Source organism: Manis javanica, chromosome 4 (genome assembly GCF_040802235.1).
Source record: "Manis javanica isolate MJ-LG chromosome 4, MJ_LKY, whole genome shotgun sequence".
NCBI lineage: Eukaryota > Metazoa > Chordata > Mammalia > Pholidota > Manidae > Manis > Manis javanica.
Genome location: NC_133159.1, coordinates 133,980,858 through 133,997,196, shown reverse-complemented (window position 1 = coordinate 133,997,196; position 16,339 = coordinate 133,980,858). Strand labels below are relative to the sequence as shown.

General features: G+C 37.6%; 1 protein-coding gene across 7 annotated transcripts in view; it reads right to left on the bottom strand.

The window, feature by feature from the left end:
- Positions 1 to 16,339, bottom strand: part of SMG6 (SMG6 nonsense mediated mRNA decay factor) — a 244,338-nt gene that overhangs the window by 125,923 nt on the left and 102,076 nt on the right. The gene's annotated exons all lie outside the window — the stretch shown is intronic.

The window sequence follows — 16,339 nt, the reverse complement described above, 5'->3', positions numbered from 1 at the left end:
AGGCTCCTCTCTGACGTAATCAGGAAGCAGCTGCAAAATTAAGGAATCCCTCATGACATCATAAAAAGGGTCGATGGTTTACTGGGGAAAGTATAAAAATTAATTACATATTCCCACATGACTCCCTTCCCCTAAATCTGTACACACTCCCTCCTACCCCCTCATAAACAAACATCCAGAAGTCACCTCACTGGATAGGGTACAAAAGGGCAAACAAAACCCAGGAAGACAAAGTTCTTTGATGCACCCACTGTCTGCTTCATGTATTTGGAACTTAACACGTGATAGCTTGTCCCGGAATTTTTATACATATAGCATGTTTCCCCAACAAAATCATAAGCTCCTGGAGGACAAGACCTATGTCAAGACTTCACACATCCTTGAAAATAAGCACCATGAAGGGGTTCGAGAAACGTTTGCTGCTCGTAACAGTAGGTACACTTGCCCCTCTCACTTTGTGAATCCTAAACATAAATGACATGAAAAAATTAGATTTTTGCACTGTGGCCAGAAAAAATAAGATATACTGAGACCTGTGTTAGGCACAAAGCATTTATATATGTATTATCTCAAAACTTTACCGAAGATCTGCACAGGAGATATTATTCTCCCTTTCTGACAGTTGAGAAAACAGGCTCAGAGATTTAAATGACTTGCCCAAGGTCACAAAGACAATTTAAGTATCAGAGCTGGGATCTGAATCCTAATCTGTCTGCTCTTATACTGTTCCTATACTTGGTTTTCATATGCCTATGATTCAAGCATCAAATTCCAACTCCTCCTCCTCTCTCCTTTGCTACTCCAGAGTTCTGCACAGAAAGCTCTGAGATAACAATTACATGGAAACTGAAATTAAAAACACAATACCGTTTACATGTCAAAGAAAATGAAATATTTGGGTAGAAATCTAACAGAATATGTATAGAATCTCTATGCTGAAAATTACTGATGAAGGAAATTACAGATGGCCTAAATAACTGGAGGGACTTTTACCACGTTCATGGATTAGAAGACATGACATTGTAAAGGTACCAGTTCTCCCCACAATAGATCCAGTTTAAACCAATTACTATCAAAGTTTCAGCAGTCTTTCTGTAGATAAAGATGAGCTTTTTGTGAAGTTTATATGGAAAGGCAAAGGATAATAGTTTGTTTAAACAATTTTGAAAAAGAAAAAGGAGGAGAAATCATTCTTCCTGATGTTAAGTCAAAGAAGGACAGACAGCCTTTTCAACAAATGGTGCTGGAGCAATCAGACATCCACAGGCAAAAAAATGAACCTTGACCTAAGCCTCACACTTTATACAAAAATTAACTGAAATGAATATGGATCAAATATTTTATATGTAAACATAAGACCATTAAACTTCTAGAAAGAAATAGAAGAAAATCTTTTAGGACCTGGAACTAAAGGGCCTCGTGAAGAATTCTTGGACTTGATGCCAAAAGTATAATCTATCAAAAGAAAATTGATATGCTGCATCTCATAAAAATTAAAACCTGTTGCTCTGCAAAATACACTGTAAGGAGATGAAAAGGCAAATTACAAACTACAGACTACAAACTACATACCTTACAAAGGACTAGTATCTAGACTATATAAAGAACTCTTAAAACTCAATATAAATGTACATTAATGACACTAAAAAAAAAAAAACTCAACAGCAAGAAAGCAAACAATCCAATTAGAAAATGAGCAAGAGATATCAATAGACATTTCACCAAAAAAGATACACAGATGAGACACGGGCACGTGAAAAGATGTTCAATGTCATTAGCCATTAGGGAAATGAAAGTTAAACTACACTGAGATAACACTAAACAGCTAGTCAGAATGACTAAAATAAAGAATAGTTATTAACACCACCCAAAAGCTGATGAGCATGCAGAGAAAGTGGATCACACATACATAACTGATGGAATGTAAAATGGTACAGCCACTCTGGAAGATAGTTTGGCAGTTCCTTTTAAAACTAAAAATGCACTTATGATATGACACAGCAGGTATACTCTCAGGCATTTGTCCCCAAAAACTGAAAACTTATGTTTGCACAAAGACCTGTACATAAATGTTCATAGCAGCTTTATTCATAATAGCCTAAAACTGGAAATAGCCCAAATGTCCTTCGGTGGGTGAATGGTTAAACAAACTGTAGAACATCCACACCACAGACTACTACTCAGCCATAAGAAGAAAAGAACTACTGACACCTGAATAACTTGGATAGACCATCAGGGCATTATACTGAGTGAAAAAAGCTAATTTCAAGAGGTCACACACTCTATGATCCTATTTATATAATATTCTTGAAATAATGTCAACTGTCAAACAGGAAAATGGGTTAGGATTTGGGGATGGAAGGAGGCAAGAATGGTTCTACAGAGGTAGCATGAGGGAGCTTTGTAGTGACTGAACAGGTCTGCATCTTGATTGTTGGTAGTATTGAGATGAAGTTATCTGTGTGATACAACTGCACAAAACTATATACACCTACACACAAACGAGTGCATGTGTAACTGGTGAACTCTGAATGTCTGTGGACTGCACCAATGTCAATTTCATGGTGTTGATATTGCAAGACACTAACATTAGGGAAGGAGGGATCAAAGGTGCAAAGAGGACTTCTCTGTACATTTTTTTTTACAACTTCCTATGACTCTAATTATTTCACAATATAAAGTTTAAAACAAATTAACAAATAAAAGTAAACAGCCCCAAAATATCTGACATACAATTCCAGAAACTTCTCTTTTACACAGAAAAGGACTACTTGGTATTCTGGGGGCATTTTCTCAGTTCATTGCACAGATGCTTCAGCCACTTGTTCTCATCTATGCTGCCTGACGGAAGCTGCTGAAGGTGCCCAGCTGTATGGCTCCTTATCTGGACTAAGCAAGAAATTGCCTGGGGCAATCAAAAGGAAAATAAGAAAAAAAGAAGGGAAAGTTCACTAAAGACAGAACTTCTGTCTAAAGAATAAGGAATAAAAAAGCAAGAGAAATTCATCAACAAGGCCATGACTCATCGGATCAGTAAAATCCATGTCAAGCAACACGAAGTGAAGGTGATGAGAAAGTGAAGAAAGACAAGAAAAACGAATTGCAGAAGCTAAGTGAGCTGTTTAAACATGTTGCTGCTCAAAAAATAAGTAAACGTATAAATCTCAAACTAATGGTATGTACGTTCTTCAACCAAGGGAGGCCAGGAGAAAAAAGTTGCTTAGAACATGGGCCAACACTGTTTTCTTCATAAATGAAATTGCTTATACATTTTCAGTGCTGCACTCCCCTGGACCATTAATCAAATGGATATTAAGAAGTTTTTTTAATTGGCAGCATCAGCTGCAATACTATGTGAAACTGCCCCTCTGACAATACATCTGTAAAGATGAAACTTAAAAAAAAACAAAACGGATTTCACCAAAAACAACATTCTCAAAAAAAAACCAAAACTGAACAGAGAAGCTACAGAGAAAATTTTCTCATTGGGAGAAAATATTTGTAAAACATATATCTGACAATGGACTCATATCTAGAATACATAAAAGAATTATTTCAACTTAAAACAAATGAACAAAAGAAGAAATACAGATGGCAAATAAAGACATGCTCAACATGCACTTGGATAAGAAACTCAACACTATTAACACTAGAGAAACCAAAACCACAGATACAACTCCACACCCACTAGGATGGCTGTAATAAAAAAGACAGAGAATAACAAGTGTTGGTGAGGATGTGGAGTAAACTGGAACTTCTATACACTGCTTTGAGAATATAAAATGATATAACCACTTCGGAAAACAGTTGGAAGTTTCTTAAAAAGTTAAAACACACATTTATCAAGTAACCTAGGTATTTACCTAAGAGAAATGAAAGTGTAAGTCCATGCAAAGACTGACATTTGAATATTCATAGCAGCTTTATTCCTAACAGCTAAAAACTGGAAAAAACCTAAATGTCCATCAACGAGGAAATGAATAAACAAAAACTGTGGTATACCCATACAACATTAGACTACTTAACAACAAAAAGGAAAAGAAATTACTGAGTTCCTCAACAACATGGATGAACGTAAAAACCACTTGTGGGGAGTAAAGGAGACAGGCCAAAAGAGAGGGGGAGGGGGAGAGAGAATGAGAGAAAGAACATACTGTCGAATTCTAGAAAATGCAAACTTATCTACAGAAAACTGATCAGTGGTTGCCTCGGGATTGGAAAGGAAAGGTTAGGGATCAGTGGATTACAAAAAGGCATGAAGAACCTTGGGGGTGGGTGAAGGGCATGTTCACTATCTTGATTATGGTGATGATTTCACAAATGCCTACCTATGTCAAAATTCATCAAACTGTACACTTTAAATATGTATGGTCTAAAATACATCAATTATATCTCAATAAAACTATTAAAATATTTTATTTTTAAAAGGAGCAAAGACATTTGAAAAACATTAGTCTGACTCATCATTTCAAATAAGAGTTCATAACTCAGAGGTTGATTTGATAAAGAAAGCTGGACACCTGCTAAATGCCTAATATATACCAAGACCCTAGGCAAGGTGTTTTAAATATGTTACCTAATTTAACACTCAAAAAAACTCCCTGCACACTGGCACCAATATCCCCACTTTATAGTCAAGTAAACTAAGCCTCAGCGAGAATAACTTTGTTCATCAAGGTCACAGGTTGATAAATGGCTGCATGGAAAATTCAAATCTTTGATCTGGTTGCCTCCAAGGCTCTTTATTGTATTACAATAAAACTGCTACCCTCTGAAGGTGAGAAAACAACCTCCAAAAGTGCTAGGCCCCTTCCAGAAGACTGGTTGGTTTTCTCTCCTCCTTTACATGGAACTCGAGGGCCAAGAAATGTCCTGGGGCGGGGAGTCCTATCAATATATCTTGGCAAGACAGGCAGCAAGACATTTCTACTCTCTATAAGAAAAAATGAAAACACCTCTAAATGAGTGCTTAGCTTTTTCCAGTAAATACTCACGCAATTTTAGAAACAGTACTCCTATAGATTATCTGAGAGGAGGGGAGAGGAGGAGAGGAAAGAAAAATAAAGGGAAAGAGGAAAACTGAAGGAACAAAACAGCAGCAGAATCACAGAACCCAAGAATGGACTAATAGTTACCAAAGGGAAAGGGACTGGGGACGATGGGTGGGAAGGGAGGGATAAGGGCAGGGAAAAAGAAAAAGGGCATTACAATTAGCATGTATAGTGTGTGGGGGGCACGGGGAGGGCTGTGCAACACAGAGAAGACGAGTAGTGATTTTACAGCATCTTACTACACAGATGGACAGTGACTGTGAAGGGGTACGTGGGGGGGACTTGGTGAAGGGGGGAACCTAGTAAACATAATGTTCTTTCTGTAATTGTAGATTAATGATACCAAAATAAAAATAAAATAAATTAAGAGAGCTTAAAAAAAAAGAAAAAAGGAATGCACAGGAGGCCACAGATGAATGAGGCAGACACTTCTCCCAGCTTCCCTGCTGCTACACAGCTACTCTTTTATCTCTTCTCCTCCTCCCTTGGCTTTCCCTTGGATTATTAATTTGTTTTTGATTGTTCTTTCTTAATAAAGATTCCTATAGCCAAAAAATAAAATAAAATAAAAATAAAGGGAAAGAAAAAAAAAGAAAATGCATCAGTCAAAACACACACTTGCCATTTCTACCTCAGCTGTGTTTCTGGATTGGTATTTTGTCACTCTGATTTTCCTGCATATTTCAGGGCTATTTAAATACACCTCTCTTCTTGGGCAAGCAGAGCTCAAGAATGCAGTCCAGCACAAGAGGGCCTGTCATTCCAGCATCTCATTTGGAAGAGTTACAAGTAGACCTTGTAGGACACAGTTTCTGCTTTTACACTGGCTTGCCAGGGGTTTTGGGAAGCTTGCTGCTCTCCCAATATTGGGGGAAGCAAAGGAGTAGAAAAGAGTGGCAGTCTTCTTCATTACATCAGACAGGTAAAGCCCTATGGAATTCCATCCAGAGATCTGGAGTATCTTGTGTCAGAATTTATTTTAAGATTGTGGAGAGGAGAAGTCAGAGTCTTCCATGCCCATTAGCCAACCTAGAAGGAACTTTTTGCTGCAATGGTGAGAAGTAATTAATACAGTTACATCCCTTCTGCTAAGAGCAAGCAAAGATTTGGCAGCTGATTCAGACAAACAGCTTGAAACCCATCTTTGTTGGTACAAATAGTTCAGGAGCACTTTGGGCCTAAAGTAAAAGCTAGTGAGAGAGAATGTCTGCAGATATCTGATTTAAAGAAAGCTCCTTTGATATGGCAGGCAGAAGGACAGAGAAGTGCTCAGCTTCCATTTTAATACATTAACTCAATTTCTTTTCATTTTATGGCTTCCTGAAGGGTTTTGAAAAGATTATGACACACTTTGCAAACAATGCCAAAAATAAAACAATCCTAAAATAGGTACAGCAAGAGATACCAGGAAAAGAAGGATCTCTTGGACTCCTTCTGAGAAGTTTCCAGAATGCAAAGATTAGAGCCATCAAACAAATCTTGAGGAGTCAGTACTAAAAATATGAGGCCAATGATAGAAAATAATTCTTGAGTAGAGTCCTTGTGAATACCCAGATCTGCACACATTCCGCTTTGCTCCAGCACCTCACCCTAAGAAGTTCCTCAAAGCCTTACAATCTAAGATCAATGCTCATAGTAGATGGGGTAAGTAATGACTTCATCCAACTCCACCCACAGGAGAGCATGTAGTTTTAAAGTAGAAAAGGGGGTCACCTGAGTAATAGCTAAAAGCAATTAAGCCAAAGAAGAAAGTGAGAAAGTTAGAATTCAATGAAGGTGAAACCCACTGAGGCACCAGACAGTACCCTGACTTGAAAGCTCTAGAAACGACAATCCTTTTAGAAACGGCCCTTCCAAATTTGTATTCAGTTGGCTGTTTGTAAGTTTGTCAACAATAATAACTGAAACCCACATACATTGTTTTAAAATAGACTTAAACTTTTGTTCATATTTATTCTTTTATACCTCGTTCCACAAAAAATCTTTGACAACTTAGGGCAAAATCACCTACAATAAAATAAAGTATAAGTAGAGGTTTTCTCAAGATGGTGCATGAGTAGGGCAGTGAAAATCTCCTCCCAAAACCATATATATTTTAAAAATACAGCAATACAACTATTCCCAAAAGAGAGACCAGACAATACAGTACAATAGCCAGACTACATCTGCATCTGAAAGAACTCAGCATCTCACGAAAAGGGTAAGATACAAAGCTGAGACCTGAAGGGACCCAAGCACTCCCCCAACCCCAGCTCACCAGTGGGAGGAAAAGAATAAGAGTGGGGAAGGAGTGGAAGCACAGGACTGCTAAATAACCAACCATAGTAATCTGCACTGGGAGCACAGACACACATTGCATGGTGTACTGGAAATTAGAGAAATGTAAAAGTAAAATCCAAGACTGAGACTGTGAACAGGTCCCCACAGCTGGCTCCTCTGGGACAAAAGAAAAGTGGGCACTTTAAAAGTCTTAAACGGACAAGGGCTTAACAGGTGGAAAAAATCATCCTGGCACAATCAGCCCAGCAGGCTGGGAATTTTAAGGAACTTCAGGCACCCTAACCCCCTGGGTGGCAACACAGCTCTGAAGCCCCTAATGGCGATAAGCAGCCTGTTGTTCATACCCCACCTTGCTGGCACTGCAAGCAAACTGGCTGACCTGCCATTGCTGCAGACCAGCTTGGGAGCAGCTCCACCCACAGCAACCACACAGAGTCTTCTCCCAGAGTGCACCTAACTGGGCCAGACCCAGAGGATGCCCCCTGCGCACAGCTGCCCAGCACAGACAGAGGAAGCCGGCACAAAGTCTGGAAGGCACGAAGGGGCGCAATTCTCACAGGAGAACACACTTTGCGTGCCTGCAACCTCTGCGAGTGCCCTAGGCTATTCCAAGGGCCACCTGCCCACAGCAGCTCAGGGGATTAATGCAGATACTGCTCCCTGTGTGCAGTTAACTGACACAGGCAGTGGAGAAGGGCAAGGTGACCAGCAAGCAGGAAGGGACTTTGTTCTCCCAGCTGACACACACGCCACTCACTGGCGATCACTTCTATTGAAATGAAAAGGCAGAAGAACCTGGTGCAGCCCCAAATCACTGAAACTCCTGAGAGAGGGCCTGGTGAGATAATATAACTAATCTTCCTGAAAAATAATTCTAAATAAAAGTCATAACCATGCTGATGGACCTGCAGAAAAATATGCAAGAGCTAAAGGATGAAGTCTGGACAGAGATATCAGAAATGAAACAAACAATGGAAGGACTTAAGAGCAGATGGGATGAGGCGGAAGAGACTGTTAATTGAACAGAAATCAGAGAACAGAAATACAGAGAAGCTGAGGCAGAGAGAGATAAAAGGATCTTCAGGAATGAAACAATATTAAGAGACCTGTGTGACCTATCCAAACATAACAATATTTGCATTATAGGGGTACCAGAAGAAGAGAGAGAAAAAGGATAGCAAGTGTCCCTGAAGAAATAATTGCAGAAAACTTCCCAAACTGGGGGAGGAAATAGTCTCTTAGACCATGGAAGCCCACAGATCTTCCAACAAAAGGGACCCAAGGGGGACAACACCAAGACATATAATTATTAAAATGGCAAAGATTAAAGACAAAGATAGGGTATTAAAAGCAGCCAGAGAGAGAAAAAAGATCACCTACAAAGGAAAACCCAACAAGTTATCATCAGATTTCTCAACAGAAACCTTACAGGCCAGAAGACAATGGCATGATATATTTAATGCAATGAAACAGAAGGGCATTGAATCAAGAATACTGTATCCAGCAAGATAATCATTTAAATTTGAAGGAGGGATTAAACATTTTCCAGATAAGCAAAAGTTGAGGGAATTTACCACCCACAAACCACCTCTACAGGGTATTTTAAAGGGACTGCTCTAGATGGAAGTACTCCTAAGGCTCAACAGATGTCACCAGAGAAAATAAAATCACAGCAAAGAAAGCTGACCAACCAAATACTAATTAGACAAAAAATACAATCAGCTATCCACAAAAGCAGTCATAAAAGAGTACAGAATAAAACACCTAACAGATAAAGAGTGGAGGAGGAAGAATAAGAAGGGTGAGAAATAAAGAGTCATCAGACTGTGTTTATAATAGCATAATAAGTGAGTTAACGTTAGACGATTAGATAGTAAAGAAGCTACCCTTGAACCTTTGGTAACCACAAATCCAAAGCCTGCAATGGCAATAAGTACATATCTATCAATAATCACCCTAAATGTAAATGGACTGAATGCACCAATAAAAAGACACAGATAATAGAATGGATAAAAAAGCAAGACCCATCTATACACTGCTTACAAGAGACTTACCTCAAAACCAAAGACATACACAGACTAAAAGTGAAGGGATGGAAAAAGATATTTCATGCAAACAGTAGGGAGAAAAAAGCAGGTGTTGCAGTACTGGTATCAGACAAAATAGACTTCAAAACAAAGGAAGTCGCAAGAGATAAAGAAGGACATTACATAATGAGAAAGAGGGCAGTCCAACAAGAGGAAATAACTATTATAAATATCTATGCATCCAATACAGAAGCACCGACATATGTGAAACAACTACTAACAGAATTAAAGGGGGAAATTGGAAGCAATGCATTCATTTTAGAAGACTTCAACAAACCACTCACTCCAAAGGACAGATCCACCAGACAGAAAATTACTAAGGACACAGAGGCACTGCACAACACACTAGGACAGATGAACCTAACAAACATCTACAGAGCTCTACACCCAAAAGCAGCAGGATACACATGGAACACTTTCCAGAAATAGACCACATACTAGGCCACAAAAAGATACTTAGTCAATTCAAAAAGATTAAAATTCCACCAACCAACTTTTCAGATTGCAAATGTATAAAACTAGAAATAAATTGTACAAAGAAAAAAAAAGGCTCACAAACACATGGAGACTTAACAACATGATCCTAAATAATCAGTGAATCAATGACAAAATTAAAACAGAGATCAAGCAATATATGGAAACAAATGACAACAACAGGACAATGCCCCAACTTCTGTGGGATGCAGCGAAGGCAGTTCTAAGAGGAAAATATATAGCAATCCAGGCCAATTTAAAGAAGGAAGAACAATCCCAAACGAAGTCTAAAGTCACAATTATTGAAACTGGAAAAAAGAAGAACAAATGAGGCCCAAGGTCAGCAGAAGGAGGGACATAATAAAGATCAGAGAAGAAATAAATAAAATTGAGAAGAATAAAACAATAGAAAAAGTCAATGAAATCAAGAGCTGGTTCTTTGAGAAAATAAAATAGATGAACCCTTAGCCAGACTTATTAAGAGAAAAAGAGAATCTACACACATAAACAGAATCAGAAATGAGAAAGAAAAAATCACAACGGACACCACAGAAATACAAAGAATTATTAGAGAATACTAGGAAAATCTATATGCTAACAAACTGGATAACCAAGAAGAAATGGACAGCTTTCTAGAAAAATACAACCTTCCAAGGCTGACCCAGAAAGAAACAGAAAATCTAAACAGACCAATTACCAGCAATGAAATTGAATCAGTAATAAAAAAACTACCCAAGAACAAAACTTCAGGGCCACATGGATTCACTGCCGAATTTTATCAGACATTTAGAGAAGACATAATACCCATTCTCCTTAAAGTTTTCCAAAAAATAGAAGAGGAGGGAATACTTCCAAACTCATTCTATGAAGACAGCATCACTCTAATATCAAAACCAAGCAAAGACACCACAAAGAAAATTACAGACCAATATCCCTGATGAACATAGATGCAAAAATAATAAACAAAATATTAGCAAACTGAATTCAAAAATACATCAAGAGGATCATACACCATTATCAACTGGGATTCATCTCAGGAATGCAAGGATGGTACAACATTCAAAAATCCATCAACATCCACCACATCTATAAAAAGAAAGACAAAAACCACATGATCATCTCCATAGACGCTGAAAAAGCATTCGACAAAATTAAACATCCATTCATGATAAAAACTCTCAGAAAATGGGTATAGAGGGCAAGTACCTCAACATAAAAAAGGCCATATATGATAAACCTACAACCAATATCATATTTAACAGCAAGATGCTGAAGGCTTTTCCCCTAAGATCAGTGACAAAACAGGGATGCCCACTCTCCCCACTGTTATTTAACACAATACTGGAGGTCCTAGCCACGGCAATCAGACAAAACAAAGAAATACAAGGCATACAGATTGGTAAAGAGGAAGTCAAACTGTCACCATTTGCAGATGACATGATATTGTACACATAAAACCCTAAAGAATCCACTCCAAGGCTATTAGAACTAATATCTGAATTCAGCAAAGTTACAGGATACAAAATGAATACACAGAACCCTGTTGCATTCCTATACACTAATGATGAACTAGCAGAAAGAGAAATCAGGAAAACAATTCCATTCACAATTACATCAAAAAGAATAAAATACCTAGAACTAAACTTAACCAAGGAAGTAAAAGACCTATACCCTGAAAACTAGAACACACTTTTAAGAGAAATTAAAGAGGACACTAACAAATGGAAACTCATCCCATGCTCTTGGCTAGGAAGAATTAATATTGTTAAAATGACCATCCTGCCTAAAGCAATCTACAGATTCAATGCAATGCCTATCAAAATACTGACAGCATACTTCAACGAACTGGAACAAATAGTTTTAAAATTCATATGGGACCACAAAAGACCCCAAATAGCTAAAGCAATCCTGAGAAGGGAGAATAAAGCAGGGGGCATCTTGTTTCCCAACTTCAGCTCTACTACAAAGCCACAGTAATCAAGACAATTTGGTGCTGGCACAAGAACAGAGCCACAGACCAGTGGAATAGAATAGAGTGTCCAGATATTAACCCAAACATATATGGTCAATTAGTATATGATAAAGGAGCCATGGATATACAATGGGGAAATGACAGCTTCTTCAACAGCTGGTGTTGGCAAAACTGGACAGCTACATATAAGAGAATGAAACTGGATTACTGTCTAACCCCATACACAAAAGTAAACTCAAAATGGTCAAAGACCTGAATGTAAGTCATGAAACCATAAAACTCTTAGAAAAAAATATAGGCAAAAAAATCTCTTAGACATAAACATGAGCAACTTCTTCCTAAACATATCTCCCCAGGCAAGGGAAAAAGCAAAAATGAACAAGTGGGGCTCTATCAAGCTGAAAAGCTTCTGTACAGCAAAGGACACCATCAATAGAACAAAAAGGCATCCTACTGTATGGGAGAATAATAAATGACATAACTGATAAAGGGTTGACATCCAAAATATATAGAGAGACACCTCAACAAACAGAAAGCAAATAATCCAATTAAAAAATGGGTAGAGGAGCTGAACAGACAGTTCTCCAAAGAAGAAATTCAGATGGCCAACAGACACATGAAAAGATGCTCCACATCGCTAATCATCAGAGAAATGCAAATTAAAACCACAATAAGATATCACTTCACACCAGTTAGGATGGACACCATCCAAAAGAAAAACAACAACAAATGTTGGTGAAGATGTGGAGAAAGGGGAACCCTCCTACACTGCTGGTGGGGATGTAAACTAGTTCAACATTGTAGAAAGCAGTATGGAGGTTCCTCAAAAAACTTAAAATAGAAATATCATTTGACCCAGGAATTCCACTCCTAGGAATTTACCCTAAGAATGCAGCAACCCAGTTTGAAAAAGACATACGCACCCCTATGTTTATCACAGCAGTATTTACAATAGCCAAGAAATGGAAGCAACCTAAGTGTCCATCAGTAGATGAATGGATAAAGAAGATGTGGTACATATACACAATGGAATATTATTCAGCCATAAGAAGAAAACAAATCCTACCATTTGCAACAGCATGGATGGAGCTGGAGGGTATTATGCTCAGTGAAATAAGCCAGGCGGAGAAAGACAAGTATCAAATGATTTCACTCACATGTGGAGTATAAGAACAAAGAAAAAAATTGAAGGAACAAAACAGCAGCAGACGCACAGAACCCAAGAATGGACTAACAGTTACCAAAGGGAAAGGGACTGGGGAGGATGGGTGGGGGAGCAAAAAGAGGCATCACAATTGGCACACATAATGTAAGGGGGGGCACGGGGAGGGCTGTGCAACACAGAGAAGACAAGTAGTGATTCTCCAGCATCTTACTATGCTGATGGACAGTGACTGTAATGCTGTATGTGATGGGACTTGATAATGGGGGGGAGTCTAGTAACCATAATGTTGCTCATGTAATTGTACATTAATGACACCAAAATTAAAAAAAGAGAGACTATACACCAAACAAACTGGACAACCTCGAAGAAATGAAGAAAGTCTTAGAGACATACAACTTACCAAGACTGAATCAGGAAAAATAGAAAATCTGAATAGTCCAATTACTACTAAGGAGATTGAATCAGCGTTCAAAAATCTCCCAATGAAGAAAAGCTCAGGACCAGACGGGTTTCACTGGTTTAAATTTGCCAAACATTTAAAGAAGAATTAACACCAACTATCTCAAGCTCCTCTAAAAAATTTAAGAGAAAGAAATACTCCCAGACTCACTTTATGAGGCCATTATTATACTAATACCAAAACCAGAAAAGGACACTACTAGAAAAGCAAACTAGAGGCCAATATCCCTGATGAGTACAGATACAAAAACTATCAATAAAATACTAGCAAACCAAATTCAGCAGCACATTAAAATGATCATTTACCATGATTAAGTGGGATTTATCCCTGGTATGCAAGAGTGGTTCAATATATGCAAATCAGCATTTTTGATACATCACATCAACAGAATGAAAGAAAAGAACCACATGATTATTTCAATAGATGCAGAAAAAATCCAACAAAATTCAGTACCCTTTCATGATAAAAACTATTAGCATATTAGGAACAGAGGTAACACATCACAACATAATAAAGGCCATATATGGTAGGCTCACAGCTACTGTACTCAATGGTGCAAGGATGAAAGATGTTCCTGTAAGATCAGGAACAAGACAAGGGTGCTCAGTCTCACTAGTGCCCACTCTCACTACTCCTTTAACACAGTACTGCCTATTCAACACAGTACTGTTAAGTCTAAGTAGAGCAATCAGTCAAAAAAAAAAAAGAGAAAGAAAAGGTATGAAAATTAGAAAGGAAGAAGTAAAACTATCTTTAGCAGGCCACATTATTTTATACATAGAAAATCCTAAAGACTCAACCAAAAAACTGTTTGATCTAATCAATGAACACAGTAAAGTTGCAGGATATAAAATTAACATATAAAAGTCAGTAACATTTCTATACACTAACAATAAAATCTCTGAAAGAGAGATACATTTGCAATAGCATCGAAAACAATAAAATACTTAGGAATAAATTTAACTAAGGCAGTGAAAGCTCTCTACACAGAAAACTATAAGACACTGATGAAATAAATGAAAATACATCCTATATTCATGGACTGGAAGAATACTGTTAAAATGTCAACACTATTAAAGCCATCTATTGATTCAAAGCAATCTAATCAAGATTCCAAGGGCATTTTTTACAAAAGTAGGAAAAACACCACTAAAATTTATATGGGACTACAAAAGACCCCAAATAGCCAAAGAAATCCTGAGCAAAAAGAACAAAGGAGGAGGTATCACACTTCCTAATTTTAAGATATACTATAAAACTGTTATATCTTCAAAACAGTATGATGCTAGTATGAAAACAAACAGATCAAGGAATAGAAGCAAAAGCCCAGAAATCCAAACATAGATTAACTAATAGTTGACAAGGAAGCCAAGAATAATCAATGGAGGAAAAATAATCTCTTCAATAAATTAGTTAAACTAGTATTTGACAAGGGAGCCAAGAATAATCAATGGAGGAAAGATAGTCTCTTCAATAAATGGTGCTGGGATAACAGGATATTCACCTGTAAAGAATGAAATTGGACCTGTGTCTTATACCACTCACAAAAATTAACTCAAAATGTATTAAAGGCTTAATGTAAAAACCTGAAACCATGAAACTCCTAGAAGAAAACACAGGAGCAAAACTCCTGAGGTGGGTCTAGATTTTTTGGACACAACACCTAAAAAGCACAAGCAACAAAACAAAAGATAAGTGAGACCACATCGAACTAAAAAGCGTTTGCACAGCAAAAGAAATCATCAACAAAATGAAAAGATAACCTACAGACTGGGAAAAAATATTTGCAAACCAGATATCTGATAATGGGTTAATAGCCAAAACATATAAATAAATCATTCAACCCAACAGTATAAAAACAAGTAACCCAATTAAAATATGGGCAGAGGACCTGAACAGACATTTCTCCAATAAAGATATATGAAAAAGCCAACAGGCACATGAAAAGATGCTCAATATCACTAGTCATTAGGGAAATGCAAATTAAAGCTACAATGAGATATCACCTCATGCCTATTAGAATGGCTGTCATCAAAAAGACAAGAGATAACATGGTAGTATGGATGTGGAGCAAAGGGAATCCTTGTGCACAGTTGATGGGACTGTAAACTGATATAGCCACCACAGAAACAATACGAAGGGATCCTCAAAAAATAAAAAAAATGTAAGTAAGATATGATTCAGCAATTCCATATCTGGAATATATCCAAAGGTAATGAAAACACTAACTCGAAAAGACACCTGCACCTACATGTTCAAAGCAGCACTACTTACAATAGCTAAGACATGGAAACAACCTAAGTGCCCATCAACAGATGAACAGATAAAGGAGGTGTGCTTTCACACACACACACACACACACACACACACACACACACACACACACACACACACACACAATGGAGTATTATTCAGCTGTAAAAAAATGAGGAAGTCCTACCATTTGTGACAACATGGACAGACCTCAAACGCATTATGCTAAGTAAAATAAATCAGACAGAGACAAATACCGTATAATCTCATTTTTATGTAGAATCTAAAACGACAACAGCAATAAATTCACAGAAAAAGATCAGAAGTGTGGTTACCAAAGGTGGAGAGGAGAAAGGTGGTCGAAAAGTACAAACTTCCAGTTATAAGATAAACAAGTACTGGGGAGGTAATGTACAACACGATGACAATAGTCAACACTGATCAATTATACATTGCAAAGTTGTTAAGAAAGTAAATCCTAAGAGTTCTCATCACAAGGATAAAAAAATTATCTTCCTTTCTTCTTTTTATTTTTCTACATGCCAAGGTGGTATTAGCTGAACCTACCATGGAAAGCATTTCACAACATATATAAGT